Source organism: Aquarana catesbeiana, linkage group LG01 (genome assembly GCF_042186555.1).
Source record: "Aquarana catesbeiana isolate 2022-GZ linkage group LG01, ASM4218655v1, whole genome shotgun sequence".
NCBI lineage: Eukaryota > Metazoa > Chordata > Amphibia > Anura > Ranidae > Aquarana > Aquarana catesbeiana.
In genome coordinates, this window is record NC_133324.1 from 125,238,324 (window position 1) to 125,255,101 (window position 16,778).

The 16,778-nt window shown below is 41.3% G+C and overlaps 1 protein-coding gene across 2 annotated transcripts in view; it reads right to left on the reverse strand.

The window, feature by feature from the left end:
• Positions 1-16,778, reverse strand: part of RGS7BP (regulator of G protein signaling 7 binding protein) — a 175,929-nt gene that overhangs the window by 54,621 nt on the left and 104,530 nt on the right. The window lies entirely within an intron of this gene.

A 16,778-nucleotide genomic window follows, 5' to 3' on the forward strand; every position in this document is an offset into this window, starting at 1 on the left:
GCCATCCATTCGTGGCCCCCCCCTCGCGATCGCTCCCAGCCAATGGGAATCGTCCCCTGCCTCTGTGTAGTACACAGAGGCAGGGGATGTGATGTCATCTCTCCTCGGCTCGGCAGCTTCCGTTCCAGCGCCGAGGAGAGAAGACATCTGAGTGAGTGCACAACACTACACCTCACAGTAGAACATGCCAGGCATAGTTTACACCCCCGATCCCCCCCCGATCGCCCCCCAATCACCCCAATCACCCCTCCCCCCCTGTCACACTGACACCAAGCAGTTTTTTTTTGTTTTGTTTTTTTTTCTGATTACTGCATGGTGTCAGTTTGTGACAATAGTGTGGTAGGGCAGTGAGTGTTAGCCCACTTTAGGTCTAGGATACCCCCCTAACCCCCCCTAATAAAGATTTAACCCCTTGATCACCCCCTGTCACCAGTGTCGCTAAGCAATCATTTTTCTGATCGCTGTATTAGTGTCACTGGTGACGCTAGTTAGGGAGGTAAATATTTAGGTTCGCCGTCAGCGTTTTATAGCGTCAGGGACCCCCATACACTACCTAATAAATTTTTTAACCCCTTGATTCCCCCCTAGTTAACCCTTTCACCACTGATCACCGTATAACCATTACGGGTCACGCTGATTAGTTTGTTTAATTTTTTATAGTGTCAGGGCACCCGCCATTTATTACCGAATAAAGGTTTAGCCCCCTGATCGACCGCCGGTGATATGCGTTGCCCCAGGCAGTGTCAGATTAGCGCCAGTACCGCTAACACCCACGCATGCAGCATGCGCCTCCCTTAGTGGTATAGTATCTGAACGGATCAATATCTGATCCGATCAGATCTATACTAGCGTCCCCAGCAGTTTAGGGTTCCCAAAAACGCAGTGTTAGCGGGATCAGCCCAGATACCTGCTAGCACCTGCGTTTTGCCCCTCCGCCTGGCCCAGCCCAGCCCACCCAAGTGCAGTATCGATCGATCACTGTCACTTACAAAACACTAAACGCATAACTGCAGCATTCGCAGAGTCAGGCCTGATCCCTGCGATCTCTAACAGTTTTTTGGTAGCGTTTTGGTCAACTGGCAAGCGCCAGCAGCCTAGTACACTCCGGTCGTAGTCAAACCAGCACTGCAGTAACACTTGGTGACGTGGCGAGTCCCATAAGTGCAGTTCAAGCTGGTGAGGTGGCAAGCACAAGTAGTGTCCCGCTGCCACCAAGAAGACAAACACAGGCCCGTCGTGCCCATAATGCCCTTCCTGCTGCATTCGCCAATCCTAATTGGGAACCCACCGCTTCTGCAGCGCCCGTACTTCCCCCATTCACATCCCCAACCAAATGCAGTTGGCTGCATGAGAGGCATTTTCTTTATGTCCTCCTGAGTACCCCTACCCAACGAACCCCCCAAAAAAGATGTCGTGTCTGCAGCAAGCGTGGATATAGGCGTGACACCCGCTATTATTGTCCCTCCTGTCCTGACAATCCTGGTCTTTGCATTGGTGAATGTTTTGAACGCTACCCTACACTAGTTGAGTATTAGCGTAGGGTACAGTATTGCACAGACTAGGCACACTTTCACAGGGTCTCCCAAGATGCCATCGCATTTTGAGAGACCTGAACCTGGAACTGGTTACAGTTATAAAAGTTACAGTTACAAAAAAAAGTGTAAAAAAAAATATATATATATATAAAATAAAAAAAAATAGTTGGCGTTTTATTGTTCTCTCTCTCTCTCTCTCTCTCTCTATTCTCTCTCTATTGTTCTGCTCCTGTTTACTGTATTCTATTCTGCAATGTTTTATTGTTATTATGTTTTATCAAGTTTGCTTTTCAGGTTTGCAATTTTTTATACTTTACCGTTTACTGTGCTTTATTGTTAACCATTTTTTTGTCTTCAGGTACGCCATTCACGACTTTGAGTGGTTATACCAGAATGATGCCTGCAGGTTTAGGTATCATCTTGGTATCATTCTTTTCAGCCAGCAGTCGGCTTTCATGTAAAAGCAATCCTAGTGGCTAATTAGCCTCTAGACTGCTTTTACAAGCAGTGGGAAGGAATGCCCCCCCACCGTCTTCCGTGTTTTTCTCTGGCTCTCCTGTCTCAACAGGGAACCTGAGAATGCAGCCGGTGATTCAGCCAGCTGACCATAGAGCTGATCAGAGACCAGAGTGGCTCCAAACATCTCTATGGCCTAAGAAACTGGAAGCTACAAGCATTTCATGACTTAGATTTCGCCGGATGTAAACAGCGCCATTGGGAAATTGGGGAAGCATTTTATCACACCGATCTTGATGTGGTCAGATGCTTTGAGGGCAGAGGAGAAATCTAGGGTCTAATAGACCCCATTTTTTTCAAAAAAGAGTACCTATTGCTATCATAGGGGATATTTACATTCCCTGAGATAACCATAAAAATGATTTTTAAAAAAAATGAAAGGAACAGTTTAAAAATAAGATAAAAAAGCAAAAAAATAATAAAGAAAAAAAAAAAAAAGCACCCCTGTCCCCCCTGCTCTCGCGCTAAGGCGAACGCAAGCGTCGGTCTGGCGTCAAATGTAAACAGCAATTGCACCATGCATGTGAGGTATCACTGCGAAGGTCAGATCGAGGGCAGTAATTTTAGCAGTAGACCTCCTCTGTAAATCTAAAGTGGCAACCTGTAAAGGCTTTTAAAGGCTTTTAAAAATGTATTAATTTTGTTGCCACTGCACGTTTGTGCACAATTTTAAAGCATGTCATGTTTGATATCCATGTACTTGACCTAAGATCATCTTTTTTATTTCATCAAACATTTGGGCAATATAGTGTGTTTTAGTGCATTAAAATTTAAAAAAGTGTTTTTTTTCCCCAAAAAATGCGTTTGAAAAATCACTGCGCAAATACTGTGTGAAAAAAAAAATGAAACACCCACCATTTTAATCTGTAGGGCATTTGCTTTAAAAAAATATGTAATGTTTGGGGGTTCAAAGTAATTTTCTTGCAAAAAAAAATAATTTTTTCATGTAATCAAAAAGTGTCTTCAAGTGGTTAGAAGAGTGGGTGATGTGTGACATAAGCTTCTAAATGTTGTGCATAAAATGCCAGGACAGTTCAAAACCCCACAAATGACCCCATTTTGGAAAGTAGACACCCCAAGCTATTTGCTGAGAGGCATGTCGAGTCCATGGAATATTTTATATTGTGACACAAGTTGCGGAAAAGAGACAAATTTTTTTTTTTTTTTTTGCACAAAGTTGTCACTAAATGATATATTGCTCAAACATGCCATGGGAATATGTGAAATTACACCCCAAAATACATTCTGTTGCTTCTCCTGAGTATAGGGATACCACATGTGTGGGACTTTTTGGGAGCCTAGCCGCGCACGGGAGCCAGAAAACCAAGCATTGCCTTCAGGCTTCACTGCCTATCACAGTTTCGGAGGCCATGGAATGCCAGGTGGCACAAACCCCCCCAAATGACCCAATTTTGGAAAGTAGACACCCCAAGCTATTTGCTGAGAGGTATAGTGAGTATTTTGCAGACCTCACTTTTTGTCACAAAGTTTTGAAAATTGAAAAAAGAGAAAAAAAATGTTTTTTTCTTGTCTTTCTTCATTTTCAAAAACAAATGAGAGCTGCAAAATACTCACCATGCCTCTCAGCAAATAGCTTGGGGTGTCTACATTCCAAAATGGGGTAATTTGGGGGGTTTTATGCCATCTGGGCATTTTATGGCCTGCAAAACTGTGATAGGTAGTGAGGAGTAAAATCAAAAATTTACGCCCTTAGAAATCCTGAAGGCAGTGATTGGTTTTCAGGGCCCCGTATGCTGCTAGGCTCCCAAAAAGTCCCACACATGTGGTATCCCCATACTCAGGAGAAGCAGCTGAATATATTTTGGGGTGCAATTCCACATATGCCCATGGCCTGTGTGAGCAATATATCATTTAGTGACAACTTTTTGTAATTTTTTTTTTTTTTTTGTCATTATTCACAAAAAAAATGAATATTCAATGGGCTCAACATGCCTCTCAGCAATTTCCTTGGGGTGTCTACTTTCCAAAATGGGGTCATTTGTGGGGGTTTTGTACTGCCCTGCCATTTTAGCACCTCAAGAAATGACATAGGCAGTCATAAATTAAAGTCTGTGTAAAACGTACCCTAGTTTGTAGGCGCTATAACTTTTGCGCAAACCAATAAATATACACTTATTGACATTTTTTTTACCAAAGACATGTGGCCGAATACATTTTGGCCTAAATGTATGACTAAAATTGAGTTTATTGGATTTTTTTTATAACAAAAAGTAGAAAATATCATTTTTTTTTCAAAATTTTCGGTCTTTTTCCGTGTATAGCGCAAAAAATAAAAATGGCAGAGGTGATCAAATACCATCAAAAGAAAGCTCTATTTGTGGGAAGAAAAGGACGGAAATTTTGTTTGGGTACAGCATTGCATGACTGCACAATTAGCAGTTAAAGCGACGCAGTGCCAAATTGTAAAAAGTGCTCTGGTCAGGAAGGGGGTAAATCCTTCCGGGGCTGAAGTGGTTAAAATATATTTTTAGCTATGTGTCACTTAAATTATCTTTACCTTATACATGTTATTCATTCACATATTTTTTTTTTTATTCTGCTAATAAATTGTTAATTAATGGTTGATCCTGCCAGTGCCCCTTCTTCCTTGTTCTAAACTTAACATGCAAAGCATTGAAGCCAATCCGTGCTTTACACATCCCATGGTTTGGCATACGGAAAGCACACAGATTGCCTGCATCTTCCATAGTCTGTTCTGCAGTCCAGCCTTGCACTGTTGATTGATAGCAGCTTCCAGTCCTAGCCTCACTGTCAAACTGCATCAACTAGTACAGAACTTATTGCCACGCCCACCAGCCACTCCATGTGAGCTGTGTGTAGGAATTGTGATCACGTGACCTATGGATACAATTTTAAAAAAGGTATATACGGTAGACAGTGATTTTATGATTTTTATAAGTTGACTTATAAAATGTCTGTTATTACATGCTTGTCTTTTTTAGTAGGTGTTGATGCTTTACAACCACTTTAACCATGTAGTTGCGAATCTGCACTCTGTCCTCACGAATAAAAGCCTCTGGTACGTTTGTGAATGAAGGAGTTGGAATTCTTCTTTTCAGTCTGAGCTCCAGAACTTTCCATAAAGATTTGTGTTCATAACTGGTGACTGGGTTGGCCATAGGATACATATGACTTCATTCAGGAGTTTAGCAGTCAGTGTGGAATTCTGAATATGGGAACATAAGGAGGGAAAGGTTTGCACCATTGCATGAAGCCGGTCTCATAAAATGGCCTTAAATTCCTTGGCAGAGCAATTTTCAACATCCTCCAAAAGATATCTGCCCATACCATTAATAGAAATCTATGGTCACAGCATAGGCTTTCATTTTATATCATCAGAATTGTAACAGCAATACAAACAATAGTTATATTTGACAATCCAATATAAGCTTACTTGAAAATGCTCCTTTTATGTTGTGAGTTCTGCCTGTCTGCTGGCCATCTCTTTCCACAACTTCCTGGATTCCTGCATGCTTTGCAGCTTCTCTGCACTTACTTTTAATTTCTAAGGACTACATATCCCATGGTACCTTGCTGCCTGTAAGCAGTGTTTCCTGTACTGACTCCGCCTTCTGAAACTCCTCTTCTCAGCAACTCTGTAGTTCAGAAGGCAGGCTCTGTGAAATGCATGACACAGCAGTGCCTACTCACAGGGCATAGTGAATATGTGGCACAAAATTGAAGGAATGTGTGGGGAGCTTCACAAAGTAAATTTTGCAAACTTCAACATTGTTCAGATAAATAGGAGTAGGCTAGAAATAATTAAAATACAGTGTTGAAATTTAAGTGGTTATGAAGCCTAAACATGGTTTACCTTAATGCATACCTTGCATTAAAGTGTTACTAAACCCACAACAGTAAAATCAGTCTGTGAATGCAGTATAGCATGCTTGTTATACTCCCTGTGAAACCTAAGGGGTTCATCCTCTGCATTGTGTAAAAACGCTGTTTGAGCCTGTCTTCTCTGATCCTCCCCTTCTTTTACTATCCCCAATCCATCTGCTGATATCAGAGAGCTCTAGGAGGCACTCTGCAAATGCTCAGTTTGATGTATATTGCTAGACAGTTTTTTTGAAGTCATGCATTCTCATAGGACAGTCAGAGCAGAATGAAAACTCCCCCTACAAGCTTTAACCAGTGCTCAGCCAGACACTGATAGAAGTCATAATACTGCTATATACTGCTGCTGATAAAAGATATTTAGCCATTTATATTTACTAAAATAATTGCATTTCCATGCACTGTGTACTGTGGGAGACCAGATATAGTGAATGCAGGGTACTGGGTTTAGTAAAAATTTAAGGTAAAAAAATGTTTAGGTAGTAGTACCCCCACATCACACCCTCCCTCACTTACACTTACCTGAACCCTCATTTGATACAGCACTCTGCACATCTACAACTCACGGTCTCACTGGCTTTGCTGTGGTAGCGGGAGCCATAGGCTCCTACTGCTATCAATCAAAGCCAGTGACAAGCAAGTGGGGGGACGGGTCGGAGCCTTGTTTTCTGTGTCTGTGATGCAGATCCAATAAGAAGCAAAAGGAATATTGGGAATGTGCTGGAAGCTTGGAATCATCTATAAAAGGGCCGGTGGTGTGGGGCTTATTCCTTTTCCCCTGGACCGGAGCAGCAGTCGAAGAACTCCCTCCTGCCCTGGTCACATCCTCCATTTATATGGTTGGGTCACCCTGGGTTTCTAGTGGGGACGTGCTTTGTATATGTAGAATGTTGGTGATTTGCTGCTCGAGTTCTGATAACTGGGCAGATTAATAATTTTGTGTTCATTAAAGTTATGCTGACAGTTATTATTTAACAACAAAAAATAAAAAATTGTTATTGTACAGTAAAACCTTGGATTGCGAGCATAATTCATTCCGGAAACATGCTTGTAATCCAAAGCACTCGTATATCAAAGCGAAATTTCCCCATAAGAAATAATGGAAACTTAGATGATTCGTTCCACAACCATTTTTTCATAAGCCCTTCAGTTTATAGTCCATATAAAAAGATTATAGCAATGTGATAAGTTGTGTAACTATAAAATGTTCACGTACAAATGGAAGCCTCCACAAGGGGATTGAATTCAAAATCCAGCAGGGCTCTCACCGAAGTCAGTCTGCACTTGTGACCAGGAAAACTACCCTGCAGTAGAGCGATCTAAAAGCAAGGCTTGAAGCGCTTGTGGACCACAGCGTGTTGGAGAGGACATCAATGGCAGTGTGGAGGATGGTCTATGTGGACCGCTTTACCCCAGATGCCTGCATACTTCAATATGCCTATTTTAATCATCAACCATGTGAGTTGCTAAATGTTGTACCTTCATTAAATGTCACAATATTGCTACACTTAGAGGCACCACTGTTCTGTTTTACATTTAATTTTGACATGATGCTGCTTGTGTATCAAGACATCGCTTGTATATCAAGTCAAAATGTATTAAAAAATTTTGCTTGTCTTGCAAAACTCTCTCAAACCAAATTACTCTCAATCCAAGGTTTTACTATATATGTAAACCAGTAAATGTGCTGTGGCCAAATTTTGCCAAAAATGTAATGGTGTCCATTATTTGTTGAGTTGTATCTGGGGAATTGGTTTTATTTAAGGGTGGGTATGGCAACATGCATTAGGATTGAATTACTAAAGGAATAGGAACTTCTCATTTTGCAAACTGATTTGCTTAAACTAAAACAAGGCAATATGTACTTAGTAAATAAGGTTACGGTATCTTCACTTTAATCATCACATTAAATGCAAGAAAAAAAAATTCAATTCAATATTCATTTTTTTTTTTTACTCAGCTGTCAACAGTCACTATTGAAATTTAATGTACACTGTGAGCATTCATTATAGTGGTTTAGTAGGTAAGCTCTCACTACCTTCTCTAGCTGCAGGCACTGGGGAGCAATTCATCCCCAACATTCACAGCAGAAGCACCAAAGTCATTCATTCCTTCTTAGCAGCTCAGCTCCCCCTCCCAGTGCAGGTTGGAAGACTTCCGAGTTACTGATTGAAGGTTAAGCCAGCCTCAAGTTCCACTTTAAATACAATCAATACACTGTTGTGTTGAATCAGACAAAGCCTCCGAACCCAAGCTGTCTTGGAAAACCAGGTATAGTCTCTCTAAAATATCACTTCTAATGAGGGGATGTGTTGAGTGTTGATGTGTTGAGTTTATTTTAGTCACTGACACTCATGTGACTGACCCAGTGACTCATTTAGGTATCTGGGTAATTTTATCTGAATACTGAAATTGCTAAATAAGCTTTGCTTCTTTTTAGCATGACATGTTATATATGATTGTTGCCTTGGAAAACTCAGATTGCCTGCCTTATCATTTTCTTTCTTAAGCAAAGCTCTTCGGAAAAAGGAAAGTGTCATCTCAATTACAACGAGTCAGCAATATTATTTTAATTTATTATTTTTTTAAATGTAGCTTTGCATAAATCTCAGTGTTGTATTGTTAACTAGGGGCTTAAAAAGGTCTCATGAGTCATCGTAAAGACTATTTTCTGCATTGAAAAGAGATCAAAGAGCTAATGAATATGCAGGCATTCATTTGGTTACGCATTAGGAAGGAATAAAAAAAAAAAAACAAAAAAAACATAAAGATGAAAGTATTAAATCAAACTGTATCAGCTGTGTCTGTAGGCAAAAACTGCACAGCTGGGAAATAATTCAAACTATTGCTCTACCTACATATAGAAAGATCATGAAACTGGCACAACAATGATATGTAGGACACAATAGATGGGTTTCTGGGCTGGTAAGTGATGAAAATATATATACAATACGTATGAATTAAAAGGTTAGGGGTCAGTACACAGACAAAGGAGTCAAAGAAGGAGATTTATACACCCAAGTTCCCGAAAGCACCCACCTGCTAGACTTTCAATTTATTTTACTCCCTATTGTGTTCACATTTAATTCACATTGCATTGACGGCAAAAGCAGCACTGAGACTTCTATGGAAAAAAGGGTAGTAAAAGCAAGAAATGTATTAGGGGTTTATAGCAAGCCACCAGCTTACTCGATAACTGAAAGTTGAACTGTATTAAAAAACTCATACACTCACCAGCTACTTTATTAGGTACACCTTGCTAGTACCGGGTTGGACCCCCTTTTGACTTAATGCCTTAATTCTTTGTGGCATAGATTCAACAAGGTACCCCAAAAACATGACAAAATATACACATGTGTGTGTGTGTGTGTATATATATATATATATATATATATATATATATATATATATATATATATATATATATATATATATATACACACACTCACCGGCCACTTTATTAAGTACACTTTGCTATGGGTAGTACCATGTTGGACCCCCTTCTGCCTTCAGAACTGCCTTAATTCTATTTGGCAAAGATTCAAAAAGGTGTTGGAAACATTCCTCAGAGATTTTGGTCCATATTGACATGATAGCATCATGCAGTTGCTGTAGATTTGTTGGCTGCACATCCATGAATCCATGATGCGAATCTTCTGTTCCACCACATCCCAAAGGTGATCTATTGGATTGAGATCTGGTGACTGTGGAGGCCACTGGAGTACAGTGAACTAATTGTCATGTTCAAGAAACCAGTGGGGAGATGATTTGAGCTTTGTGACATGGTGCATTATCCTGTTGGAAGTAGCCATCAGAAGATGGGTATACTGTAGTCATAAAGGGATGGACATGGTCAGCAACAATACTCAGGTAGGCTGTAGTGTTTAAACAATGCTCAATTGGTACTAAGGGGCCCAAAGTGTGCCAAGAAAATATACCCCACACCATTACACCACCACCCACCAGCCTGAACCGTTGATACAAGGCAAGAAGGATCCGCACTTTCATGTTGTTCTGACCCTACCATCTGAATGTCTCAGCTGAAATCGAGTCTCATCAGACCAGGCAACGTTTTTCTAGTCTTCTATTGTCCAATCTTTGAGGGCCTGTGTGAATTGTATCCTCAGTTTCTTGTTCTTAGTTGACAGGAGTGGCACCCGGTGTGGTCTTCTGTTGCTGTAGGCCATCTGCTTCAAGGTTCAATGTGTTGTGCATCCAGAGATGGTATTCTGTATACCTTGGTTTTAACGAGTGGCTATTTGAGTTACCGTTGCCTTTATATCATCTCGAACCAGTCTGCCCATTCTCCTCTGACATCAACAAGTCATTTTCCTCCATACAACTGCTGCTCACTGGATATTTTCTCTTTTTCGGACCATTCTCTGTAAACCCTAGAGGTGGTTGTGCATGAAAAGCCTGAAAGGTCCCTCTGCTCAAGAAAGCACATGTACAGGCCCATCTGAAATTTTCTAATGAACATCTGAATGATTCAGAGGAGAACTGGGTGAAAGTGTTGTGGTCAGATGAGACCAAAATCAAACTCTTTGGCATCAACTCAATTTGCTGTATTTGGAGAAGAAGGAATGCTGCCTATGACCCCAAGAACACCACCCCCACTGTCAAACATGGAGGTGGAAACATTGTGCTTTGGGGGTGTTTTTCTGCTATGGGGACAGGACAACTTCACTGCATCAAATGGATGATGGACGGGGGCATATACTGTCAAATCTTGGGTGAGAACTTCCTTCCCTTAGCCAGGGCATTGAATGTGGGTCGTGGATGGGTATTCCAACATGACAATGACCCAAAACGAACGGCACAGGCAACAAAGGAGTGGCTCAAAAGGAAGCACATTAAGGTCCTGGAGTTGCCAGACCACCAGACCTCCAGACCTTAATCCCATAGAAAATATGTGGAGGGAGCTGAAGGTTCAAGTTACCAAACGTCAGCCTTGAAACCTTAATGACTTGGAGAGGATCTGCAAAGAGGAGTGGGACAAAATCCCTCCTGAGATGTGTGCAAACATGGTGGCCAACTACAAGAAACGTCTGACCTCTGTGATTGCCAACAAGGGTTTTTCTACCAAGTACTAAGTCATGTTTTGTGAAGGTGTCAAATACTTATTTCACTTATTAAAATGCAAATCAATTTATAACTTTTTTGAAATGCCTTTTTTAAGGATTTTTTTGCTGTTATTCTGTCTTTCACTGTTAAAATAAACCTACCATTAAAATTCTAGACTGATCATTTCTTTGTCAGTGGGCAAATGTACAAAATCAGCAGGGAATCAAATACTTTTTCCCTCACTGTAGGTAAAATTGAGCGCCATGCTTTTGAAAAAGACCTCCTTCAACAACCTCCCAAATAATTACAGACACTAAACATATCAAAAAAATTTCTGATTTAACCACTTGAAATAGTACAATGGATAAGGTGTCTTCTATGGGTAGGCGGTCTCTCTGTATCTACTTCATGGGAACACCCCACTGCTTCAGGAGGTAAGGGGAACTAGAAAGGTAAAACATAGCAATGCAAAGTTCAAAATAATAAGACATGGAATGGTAATATATATATATATATCTCACCACATAAATCAAAATTATGCTCACCAAGCTAGGACAGTCTGGCTCCCCGCAAAGGGTGGGGGGGCGGCGATCATATGCCCGCTCTGCTTTGATCAGCAGGGGATCCCCAGCAGACAGGTCCCCTGATAATCCAAAGAGAGTCTGCTCCATGTGAAAAGGGTCTAGTTACAGGGCTCCTATGTACTGTTAGGAGTTGGCAGTCAGTGTATAAGGTGAGGAAATCAACACGGCGGCAACTTCTGGGGACTTCTAACAACTGATGTATCAAGTTTGGATGTAAGAAAATCTAAAAACATTTTGGGTTGAGTGACCCCTAAAAATGCATCTCTAGCTTAAAATTGTTCTTAGGACAAATGGACATTTCCAAGACTTGATCTGCATACTTCGAAGGCCGCTTCAGCAGATTTTCAGTGTTTTACTAAGAACGGTTTTAGTTCACTGATTGTTTTTACTTGGCTGGAATTGTTTTTTTTTTAAGTTTTTCAGAGTTATATTATAAAACAAAAACTGGAGAAGAGTTTACACACTGCTGAGTAAATGGCTCCCTGTCATCTCTCAGTTTCATCTGTCTTATCAGAGTAATGGGGTGAAGTGGCTGTCCTGAACATTTGGCTCTGTTACCCATGAACTATGCAGTCATTTCATTAGAAGTAATACAAATATATAGAGAGACAATTTGGAAATCTCCAAATACTTTAACTGTGCTTAGAATGGCAAAAAAATGGGTCACTTAGCCCGTAGCTGGGAGGGTTTAGCTTGCTGTAAAAGGAAGAAAAGAGACAAATGGTAAAAGAACTGTACATAAAAAAAACAGACCTTGTTGCTGTGCATTGTGGCGCAAGGTAAGTACACCCCAAGTGCGTTGCAACTCATCTTTACAGAGAAGCATAAGCTTGGTTCTTTTCATTGGCCAACACTAAAAATTGCCAAGCACAGATGGGTTAAGGGAGAAGCAGCCAATTGGTTGTGCTGACACACAAGGAGCATGCTGACAACAAGAGAGTAGAGAAATGGTGAGATGATCAGTATGCTGCTTCTCCTTTCACTGCCCAGTCACAGGAGGGACAAGACCTATAAGGGCCCTTTCACATGGTGTGTCCGATCAGGTCAGCCTGTCATTTTTTTAGGTGGACCTGATAGGACCCTCTATCCATCTCTATGGAGAGGTGGATATCAGCAGTGACATGTACGCACAGTGAGCGGAGACAGACTTGTCATCCGCCTGCTCAGCTAGGATCAGCTGAGCAAGCAGAGTCCATCAAACGGAGGTGCCCATGTGAAAGAGGCCTTAGGCCTTTATAAAGAGTGTTTATTAGAGTTCCTTCTTAAAAGCAGAACTAATCCCCAGTATATAAGGTAGTAGCAGGTAGTTGTTTTTTTAAGCATAGGAGACATACAAAGTCTCTTCTGCCAAAAAACATCTTCTTTCCACTGGCAATTTATTTTCTGTGTACACTGTATATATAGCGCAAGTGCAGTACCTTCTCTCCACTCAGTCCTGGCATGTGCAATGCCGTGTCAAGTCCGTTGGAAAGATTTGAAACATGTTCCAAATCTAAAGTCCGTCTGATTTTCGACCGAAAAAGTCAGCTGCAGGTCCAATGAAGCCCACAAATGGTCGGATTGTCCGACGGGTTCGTCCCGTCAGACCAGTCCGGTCGAAAAGTCTGCCCGTGTGTACACAGCATTAGATGCAGAAGAGAGCCGAGCTCTGGAGTTGATGTAATGTGCAGCAACTTGTAGGCAGGTGCAGTCAATATTCTCCACTGCAGGTGGCACTTGTTCGCAGTGGCAATGCAGATGGGACAGGAAGTTAAGAGAAGCTATGTTTCTCTATGATTTCCTCTGTTGCTCAGGCAGTGATCCGGTTGGTTGCCCATGCACCATGTGACCCTGGCAACCATCTTAGGTTAGGCTATTTAAGCCTATGACCCCTGGGTTTGGCATGCTTTATGCGAGTGGACAGGTTAAAGACGAGTTCCCCGCTGACAGTGGCAGCATTAGGGAAAGGTTCCAGTGGAGTAAGGAGAGAGCAAGGTCTACATCTACCTCTTCGGGAAGCTTCCAATTTGGGATGGACTGCCAGGTTGCACTTCGCTCCTTGTGGCAGATGCTGCCAGCATCTGTAAATCTCCTGACTGCTGTCAATTTGCTGCTTGCTTGTAAGTTGCTCTGGATGTGTGAGCTTCCTGCCGGGCCTGTTGTGCTACTGATTTACTGTTCAATACAACGTTCCTTGCAAATCGGGACTCTGTGTTTACTGCCTGCCACACAACCCTGCACCTACTCAACAGACTTCATTGTCAATGGCCACCCAATGGCTGAAGAAAACAATGGGGACCCAGAATAGGAGGCAGAGATGACGGTGTGGGGAAAGGAACAGTGACTGACAGTCTGAATTGTACACCTATAATTTTATAAGTATGTCAGAGGGAGTTTTTGTTTTGCATGCAGTTGAGACAGAATAAAAAATAAAAGATTTTCACATTTATCAGCCGGTCAAAACATTGGGGTTGTATCTGCCCCATCAGCCCCAAGATATGGGACTACTTTTAGGTCTATCTGGTTCATCCTTTGCAAAACTTCACCTTGCTAATGTGATGATAACATACACAAAGGATGTGCTAATGAAAGACTGCAATTCCCCAGTTAAATTTAAATGTGAAATCAAGTCTGCACAACATTCTAACACCTTAGTCTAACATGTTTTCTATATACAGTCCTCCATGTCCAAACAGAGCATCAGAATATTTCACTTAATTATGAGATATCCCAAGTACAGACTTGTGCAGATTGAGTTGCAGATATAGATCTCAAGTGGTAAACAGTAGATCTAAAGCCTAAAGCTGGCCAAAAATAAGGGGGGAGCAAGAGAGTGGTCCCCGCAGAGTTGTCCGCCACAGCTCCCGATTAGAGGTGCCCTCAGATGTCTCCCGGTGCCCGGCACCATACCATCAATACATGAACTACAGTAAGTAAGCATGCACCTGGTGTGGGGTCCTCTTTACCCTACCCCTGTTCATGTGTGTACATATCAGACTATTCATATATAATTTTATTATAGATACATCACGCGCTTGCTCCTGACGAGTGGCTCAAAAGCTGTGAAACACATAGAGCTGTCAGATGCCGTGTCTACTCAAAACTTAGGCTTCTAAGTCATAATGCAATACCCACTTCTACAGGATTAGTGAGGCCATAGGTCCTGCAGGCACTACTTTGCACTTTATAGATTTATACAATCATACTTTTGGTGAACTATGAAATATTATTGTGGTTATATCGTGAGATACCAATGTCATTACCATGTAAATTTTTATTACCATGTCTATTGTTTACAATTGATACCAGCATTATATGTATGTATATACTATATAATAATCAATACATTTCCTATTTGTTCACCAATTTACTCTATTGCAACCATGTGCTTCATGTAAAGTCCCACTCTCTTGCTCCCCCCTTATTTTTGACTTCAACAGGGATGGAAACACATGACCTTACCAGGCCATGGCTTCATGTAAAGTCTCAAAAAACCTCTTTAATTTTAAAGCTGGCCAAAGATGGATTGAAAGTTGGCCAGTTAAGCCGGTGTGGCCAACCCTATTCGATTTCTGTGGAACAAGAATGTTGGAAAACTTTACGATCAGTGGCTGAAATGCTGCTCAATGCATTCTAACAGCAGAGAGTGCTGCTGTCAAAATATAATGTACTGGTGGGACCACCTCAATTGTGTTGATGGAGGAATCTGTTCCTTCTTTTTCCATTGGCTGGCTGAACAAAAAAATATTTTCATCTATGGCTAGCTTTACTGGACAAAATTTAGGGGTTCATTTAAAAAGCAGCAGTATGGTCACACTGAGGAATATTAACCTCTTGCTGACCACGTAACATATATGTGCAGGAGGTTGGGCCTTACTGGTCACACAGTACATATGCGTCAATGGCAACTGAGGTTTCTGTGCAGAAGGTGTGCTCAGTGTGTGCTTCCAGCACAGAGACCGAGCTGTCACGACAACTCCCAGTCTCTAGTTATGATAGGGAACTGTCATAATGGGCTCCTAATCATGTTACTACTGTGAGAGTCATGACGGGTGAGCGACTCCTGTCAAAGTCACTATACCGGTGACTGACATGCATTTTTTAATCCCAAGAGGGGATATCGTATTAAAAAAACTGCCCCGCAGCTGCAAGTTAAGCATTTTAGGTCTCTGCATTCATTGACAGCAGAAGGATTTTGTAACAGCTAAAAATTGTAGTTCAGCCAAATGCTGCAAGCTGATTAGGTCAGGGTTGGTGGATCACAAAATACATTTGTAGAGGTATGAGCTGGGTAGGTCGTCCAGCATACTTTCCAAACAAGTCTAAAACACATCTAATATACTCCTAGTGAAATGAAATGGCCAAAGGACAGAGGTGGTCCAACACATTCAAGGGAGCCCAATACACTTTGAATACAATAAAATACACTCTGAAGGGCTATAGTGAGTCAGCTATATTTCTATGAAAGTAACTAGGTCAATCACATTCCTGAGGGAAACATTGTTCTATTACAGTTTCAATAGAGCAAATGGTCCTATCACATTGTGGAAACAAGCATATCTTCAAGGACTCGTTCACACTTGTGGCCAGGGGAGTGGTAAAAATAGGTGGATGAGCCTCAGTTTACCACCTCCAGACTGCCCCCTCCTATTCCAACACAGCAGCTAGAAAGGGTTGTACACATACCAAGGCAAAAATTATGTCTTCTGATACATTTAGCAGGCAGTATGTGACCCATTACAGTGAATGGGGCTGTGCCACAACTGTCCTCCAACCTCATTTAATGCATGATGGTTTTCACCATCATGAAACCCATCCAGAGCCAATCCATGCAGCTATCACTGGAGTCCATGTAGACAGGAAGTGGTGGCAGGAGACCAAAAGCACTTAGATGCAAAGGATGAAAAAAACTAATATTTTATTGAAAAATAAGTCAAATGATTTCTTTAGCAAATTGATGTGTCCTTTGGTTAGGGTTTAAATCTATTGTAAAATATTCTGTTGGCTCATTCTGTATAAATAAAACTTCACTGCAGTTGCATCTTTGTAACAATGGATTGAGTGCTTATCAGCCAAACCTGATTTAAACCTGCTACAGTGTAACTTTATTTCCTGGAGGATCAGGTACAAAACGTCTCAAGAGCAGACAAGACCTCTAAAGAGGTGGAGGGGATTATAGTGCATCTCTAGCTATAACTTTATTTTAATTTTTAGATGTAGTAGAGAAATGGTTAAATCT